The sequence below is a fragment of the Sorex fumeus genome, unplaced genomic scaffold, assembly GCF_029834395.1.
Source record: "Sorex fumeus unplaced genomic scaffold, SorFum_2.1 ptg000054l, whole genome shotgun sequence".
Taxonomy (NCBI): domain Eukaryota; kingdom Metazoa; phylum Chordata; class Mammalia; order Eulipotyphla; family Soricidae; genus Sorex; species Sorex fumeus.
In genome coordinates this window covers 50,269,716-50,277,873 of record NW_026606111.1, presented here as the reverse complement: position 1 = coordinate 50,277,873, position 8,158 = coordinate 50,269,716, and positions in this window count along the sequence as shown.

The window sequence follows — 8,158 nt, the reverse complement described above, 5'->3', positions numbered from 1 at the left end:
ACGTATGATCTCCTAAGCATCTTCAGCAGTGATCCCTAGCACAGATCCAGGAGTAATCCCTGAGCCCTTCGGTCTCTGACACAACTTCAGCGTCCTCCAAACAAAAGGTTTTTAAAACAAATTATAGATTTTCAAACTAAGAAATGCCATTCAGAGCTTAGCATTGTAATGTACTGTACAATCAATTTATTCACTTTCATGGAAAAATAAGAGGACGTTAATATCATAGAATAAGAGTATGAATGAAGCACTACTTCAGCATGATATTTGTGCTGGAGTACAGATTCTAGGTTTCATGATTTGAGTCAGAATCTCTGAACCACAAGTGTATTCAGAACCTTGCTGTTCATTAATGGAAGGGAAAGATAAAGTGTACCATTACAATAAGAGTTCTGAAACTTCTTAAGAAAATAACGAAATACTAGTTTAAGACATGTATTTTAAATTTAGTGTGGTAATTCTTGAGGACTGCTGAAATAGAATGTGAAAAATGTGGCATTCCCTGCCACAGAGGTTGAGTGGGATGGGGGTTATGGTGGTGGGAGGAATACTGGGAACTGTGGTGCTGGAGAATGGGCACTGGTGGAGGGGATAGGTACTACATCATTGTATAAATGAAACCAAGCACAATAATTTTAAGTCTACATCTGTCCCTCCTTATGTTTAACTAATAAAAATTAAAAAATAAATGAAATAACTAGGGAAAAATGTGGCATTCTTTTGTGTGCTCCTGAAGTTTCATTATATGAAACCTAGATGTCTATTTAACATCATACCTTCCAATCTCCATTAGGAGCTCTTATGTTGAGAGTGAAAATAACATGCTGTAAAAGGAGTTACGGAAGTAAGCATGAACTGAGTTTAGTTAAGTTCTTTTCATAAACTTAAAAATCTCAGTGTATATGAATACCACCTGTCTACGGACAGTTTTCCTTTTTTTTGATCCCAATTTTTGAATTTTCCTTCCGTTCTCTCCGTTTTACTCACCTTGATAACTCGATTCTGTGATGGGTTGAGCAGACAGAGAGAAGTCGATTCCAGAGGAGGAGGCTGGTATTTGGTTATTTGGCAGCTGGACCTCCTTCAGAGCCATAAATATTTCTCTAGATGAGTTGCTGTAAGCTTGGGGGGCAGAGCCATTTTGACCTATGTATGACATGGAGTCATAGGACTGCAGGCCAGAAAGGAGAGTTACCAGAGTGCCTTGATGATTGTAATACACATGACTTCGTTCCTGGTAGGGAAGTGACAGGCTTCGACTCTGATGTGGAACCAGAGATAGTGTTCTCTCAACAAGACTGGCAGAAAGTGATGGGTACTCAGACACCATGTTGTTGGTATCTAGGATTTTCTCACAGCGAGCTGCCATAGACATGGAAGAGACAGCGGTGTCTTGGGCAAGGACAGTCACAGAAAAGTCTCCCATGGAAGACTTCTCTTCAGCACTTCCTGCATGATGCCATTCCAAAACACTCGGGTAGGAAGGAGCTGAGGTGGATATATGACTCTGGTGAAACACTCCAGATAGCATTGTTGTGCTGAAATGTTGGTAAAGATAGGCACTACCCATCAGTGGTTGGAAAGAGGTGCCAGAGGCTGAGGCCAGGAGCCAAGCAGAAATACCAGCTGAAGCAGATACACTGGAGTATATGCAGACACTTCCTGTTACGGAAGCTGCATCTTTAACCATGGGAAGGGAAAGCTGCAGAGTATGTGCATTTCCCAATAAAGATAGAATTTGAAAATTTTCTGTAACGAACAAGAGGATTGTAAACAAAATCTGTGAGAATAATAATCTCCTTCAACGCTGAGAGGAACAATATGAACTTAAATTTTAAGCCATCCAGATGCTTCTAGTACCAACAGTCAACTAAATTTCCAAAATTCCAACAATTTGGGGTGATTCAAAGCCAGGAACCTTTTGGCACTTTGTGTATTTGATATCGTGCTCCCAAAGTGAACACAGAACTGTAGAAGAACCAGGTGATTGTGTCTGTACCCGGATTTCTTGCTTACAGATAGTCTCTCCTTACCCTAGAAATGCCTGTAGCTTGCTATCCTATTGACTCCTATGCTATCTCCGAGAATGGAAGCTTTTTCAAACTAGGAAGTCTATGGACAAGAACAAATCTGAGGCCCAGAGGTGGCAAAAAGATTTCATATATTCCAATAAATTTTGTTGGGCGGGGCGTAGGGTGGTGTAGAGTATGGACCAATAGCTGACAGTGATCTTGGGTTCTTCCTGGCTCTACACTCTGGAGTAACCCCTTATAACATTCGGGAGAGTGTATGCTGTGACAGAGATTCAACTGGATTGGCTGTGTACAAGGCAAGTGCGTTATCCCCTCCAGTACTATATCTCACTGTCCCTTAGGAATTTCCATGTTACACAAACTAAAGCATGTGTTCTTTTGTCCAGGACCCTGCATGATCACTACAAGGCCAGAAACCGGAAGAAAGATACCTTACATTAATATAAGCATTTGTGGTCTTTACAACTATTACCATTGTAATCATCAGGTTTCCATTTGACTTGTGCCATGAGTACCTGTTACTTTCGGTTCACATTCGACTTAATCTTGTGGATGCACTGAAGGTTATCCTCATTTTTTTTTTCCTGTTTTATTTTTTATTTTATTTTTTTTTTATTAGTGAAAAACCATGAGGTACAGTTATAGGCTTACAAATTTTGTGCTTGGGTTTCAGTTATACAATGATCAAGTCCCCATACCTCCACCAGTGCCCGTCATCCATCCCCATTTTGATCCACTTCAAAATTGACTACTTGAGTTTCTCCCAAGAAATGTTTTTGGAAGGAAAACTTTATTTAAACTCTGTGCCTTACGTTGTTTATCTACTGTGAAGTTACTAATAATTCTGAGAATAATAATGGATACATGAATATAATTTTTCTATTTCATATGATTTACATAGGAGGAAGTGTAAAGAAAATATCATGAAAAATATGTATCACAGAACTGTAAAAGAAGTATATAGACAGTAATGAAATCTGGGCTCTGTAGCAAGCAGCATAGTACAGTAAGTTATGGAGAGCAGACCCAAGAGTAAGCCCTAAATAACAGTGGATGTGATTCCAAACAAAACCAAATAAAACAGTACAATAAGGTTATTAATAAATTGTTCCACATATAAAATATGAAGACAGTATTCTATTTTAGAAAAAACTGCTAGCCAAAAAATGGAATAGAAGGTGATTTTTGAGGGCACACTTTACCACTCCATTGAAGAGAAAGGATTTACCAGTAACTACATAACAAAAAGAAAATAGGAGTAATCGTGATTGTATTTCAGAGACAAGACATGTTTGAAATGAGTAAAATTCAGAAAGAAATTTCGAAAGTACAAAAAATTATTCTCATCAGTACCTTTGAATATTAAACAGCAAACAACACGTGTTAAACATAGCAGAGGATTTCACTTGATCACACAAGAAACAGAAAAGACCATTTAAAAAGTGATCACAAAATATTGCAAATTTATTTTCAAACCCTAGATTAGAATTATATTCATCAACCAGGAAAACGTTCTTCTCAATGTTTAATAAATGAGCACCAAAATCTAATAAATTATCTTTAATGTAGGAAAAATCATAATTCACAAATATGACAAAAATGTGTAATTAGACATGTGAGACTTGATTTTTCTATTTACTCTTAGGATCTAAAAACAGAAGTTCACTATTATCAAAATACTCTCATGTTAGGAAGAAAAAATCACATGAAATAATATTTGTAAAGATGACAAGCAGCTTTAACCTGGAACCTACTTACCACACAAATGAATCAAATCTCCTGATTCAAGTTAGAATATACCATTTTTTTATTTTAACAGACAGCGCGTACATGTACTTAAAAACCAGAAAGTAATAATAACATTGAAGATTCTGTATTTTCCACCAGCCTAGAGAAGCACTATTAGCTATTCATGGGAAGTATCATTTCTGAAGCATGTTTATTCTCAAATTGTCAAGTACCAAGTACTGTGTTCTAAGAGATAATAAGGGAAAAAACCAGCAAGGATGGCTTTCTGATAAACTGCTTTTCCTAATGGTACCCTATTCAAGGCATAATATCCTTTCTAGTCCTGGCATTTATTGAAGTATATTGCTTGGACTTGCCCTCAGTGTATTTATCTCAGCATATTTAATATATATTCTTTCTTTTTTGATTTAAAATCTTTGGTTCTCTTCAACATTCTTTCCAAACGTTTTCCCTTTCCTTTATACTTGACGTTCCTATTCTTTCTTTCTTTCTTTCTTTCTTTCTTTCTTTCTTTCTTTCTTTCCAATTTTATTGTCCCTCACATCGTCTTGGATACTATTGGTCAATTCTTGATGAAAGTGATCCCAAACTTTGTTACCTTTGAGGGCTTGCCTCCCTACCGCTCAGCACTCCACACCTTTCCAATGCCCCATATTTTTTATTACCTGGTTTAAATAGAAAAATCAAAGGTCAATGATTATTACTATGTAATATCACTATATTTAAAATACTGAAGTATAAATACAAGTGGAGAGACCATTACAGAGAACTCATGCTAGTGTATATTGACAGTTTTCAACAGCATCTATATTTTCTGTTTCTGTAAAAATACTGTCTCTGATTTACTTGTTTTCAATGGATATCATGTAAAATTTACTATTAATAGTAAAAAGAAACACAGAGAATCAACACTCATATACATGTGTGTGTGTGTGTTTGTGAATGTGTGTATTTGAGCTCCTAAGTATGTCTAAAATATAATGTAATCAATGAGGAAAAACACTTTGTATGTCAGAGAAAGTAAGTCAATGTCTAAAATCACACAGCAAATGTCAAAGTCAAGCTAAAATGAGGCTTATAAAATTCTACTTGAATACTTTCTTTCATTACTCCGTGCTGTTTTTACTTGACTGCTAAGTTTAGGGATAATAAATCCTTACCTGACATGGTCAGAGAAGAGGAAATACCGATACAAGCTAAATGAGAAGAGGAGACGGTACGAGAGTGCGTCTGAGCACTGAAGCGGCTTAAGACCACAAGTGTTCAGTATAGACGACTGCTCACTGGTTGAGTGGTTATTGGTCACTTGTCACTTACCATGATGATTCACATTTGTTTACAAACAACTGCATGGGACCCCCAAGATTCTACCAGTTGGTGGTTGGTTTGGTGGGAGAATGATGTCATAAAATAGGCAGGTAAAAGGTAGAGGCTAGCCAATCAGGAGGTCAGAATCCCAAGAAGAAGACCGGATTGGATAGAAAGCGGGGGAGAATGAAGCATGCTAGGGAGATGGAATCCTACAAGACAGTTATAACAGTTTCACATTCCTCAGACTCTTGTTTTAGAAAAATACTCCTATTATACTCAAGAGCTTACATATCTCTTTAACAAATCAAGAAAATTGCGAAATAATCGTTTATATTGCACTGCTAAAGAAACAACATTTGGTACTACTAGTATATTTTAGATAACGTTCACAGCACAGCGGGTCGGGCATTTGCCTTGAAGGAGGCCATTCCTGATTCCGATTCCTCTGTCGGTCAAGCTACCCAGAGTATATCGTCCACATAGCAAAAGCCTGGCAAGCTCCCCATGACCTATTCGATAGGCCAAAACCAGTGACAACAAGTCTCACAATTTGTTGTAAGATATTACTGGTTCAGCTCCAGCAAATGGAAGAACCGCTGGAGGACAGGGCTACAGTGCTCTGATTGAAAAAATGGTGGTTTCTTTCAATATGACAACACTTACTAGGATAAGTTGTAGATGAATCGAGATGTGTTAAAATGTAAATAAAATGAGAAGAAATAGTAAATGCACAGGTATCTTATTTGTACAAAACAAACAGTTGTTCTCAGTTTAAAACTGTAGAAGATAAAGAAAAACATACGCTCATTTGTCTCAAAATTTTACAATCTGAAAGAAAAGGACAAAAACCAAATTAAGTGATTAAAAAACAAGCAAAACCAACAAATACTGGCAATTAATATGATATATGATGGGCCAAGTATGAATGCTTTTAATAAATTTGTGCTTTAAAAAAATCAGTATTTAGCTATTAAACTTGAATCGAAAAAATAAGCATAAACCATGATCATATAATCTCTATTGAAAGAAGTGTAAATGACTAGTAAACACAAGCGCAATTTTCTTTTTTTTTTTAAATTTTTGTTTTGTTTTCTTTTATTAGTGAAAATCCATGAGGTACAGTTATAGACTTCCAAGTTGTTGCGCTTGTGTTTCAGTTATACAGTGATCGATACGCATCCCACCACCAGTGCCCAATCTCCATTCCCACCAATCCCAGTATCCCTCCCACCCCCCACCCCCCATCACAGCCTGCCTCTTTGGTAGGGCACTCCCTTTTGTTCTGTCTCCCCCTTTGGGTGCTGTGGTCTGCAGAAGAGACATTGGGTGGCAATCCTGTTCGGTCCTTAGACTACTTTCAGCAGGCATCTCCCATCCTGGGCAGATCTTCCCAGCACCCTTTATTGTGTACTCCATTCTCTATCTGCGCTGCCTTTACCCCTAGACAGTGCAGCTGGCCTCTAAGCCATGGAGTGAACAACCTGGTATTTATCACAGCTGTTCTTGGGTGTTAGACTCTTATTTTGTTCCTTTATGTTACCCAGAAAAATGCAATCTTTCTATGTCTGTCCCTCTCTTTCTGACTCATTTCCCATAGCATAATATTTTCCATGTAGTACCACACAAGAGCAATTTTCAAGCTCACTAGTCGACAAAGAGCACAAATTAAAATGAGAAATTAAAATGTCCCCCCAAATTACAAATATTGAAAAAACAGGTGCTATCTTTCCCTAGCAGAGGTGCTAGAAAAAAGACCTTTTCAAGCTCTTTGATTGAGCATTAAATCTGTATAATAGTTAGGCAATATATATTTTAAAGCAGTTTAATGTTCTTTAAGTCACTGTCACTGGCACTGTCCTCCCGTTGTTCATCGATTTTCTCGAGGGGCCCCAGTCAGGTCTCCAGTGTGAGACTTTGTTGTAAGTTAGCTTTTGTGTGTGTCTATGGAAATTCAGGGATCAAACCCATAACCTCAGAAATGTGAGCAAATACTTTATCACCGAGGCATATTTCCAACCACAGTTCATGACTTTGCCTTTGTTTCTATAGTGCGAAGAATAGAACCAAAGTTTCATACATGCAAGCCAAGTTCTTTTGTCCTGAGTGACATATCACGTCACAAGTAAGTTATATTTTAATAATTGATCTTAAGTAAACAATTACAAAAGTAGACAAATAGATATAGAGTTCACATCAATGTTATCTTCTCAGTAAACATTACAATTATAAAAGCTCAATTAACATTTTATACTAACTGAAATTGATTATTTAAAAATCATACTTATATATAGACTAATATAAATACATAATTGAAAGACTCCAAAAAATGTACCTCCATTTTACTTATATGTTTATTGTGGTTCTATTTTCTTCTTAATATAGTTATCCCATGAACAATACAAATTTGCACTTCTGAGAGATATTTTTTCAATAATTATATTTTGAAAATTTTTGGATATTGGTATGGATGTAAAATAATTAAAGATGATCAATATATCCTAGAAATATAAAAAAATCTAAGGAAAATTATGCCATGCATGTATAAAATATATGCGGATAGTTTATTTGATTGAAACCCAGACTTAGTGTAGGGGTTAAAGCACTTACCATGCACACAGTCAACCCAAATTAATGGCTGACACCACCAGGAATGACCCTTGAGCCCAGAGTCTGAAGTCCCAAGCAACACATACTATGGCCCAAATACCCCACAAAAATAGAATTATAAATTATCACTTACTATCATAAAATACAAATTTATTTTAAAGTCTATTATAAAATCCATTATAAGTTTTTAAATGTATCAAAATTCACAGATTGACAGGCCACACATATCAGTACTTGCAGACAATGGAATTAAATACTATTACAAAACCATCTTCTTGGTCAAGAGCAGACTATCTATTAAATTTGGGGTTTTTCAAACGTTATAGAGGAGTTAGCACCCTTAAGCTCTATGTTACTCAAGAATCAGTTATATGTTTTTCTTTTCTATTCTTCTTTTTATGTGGGGAGGGGACCGCACCCAGAGGAGCTCTGGGCTCACTTCTGACTCTGTATCCAGA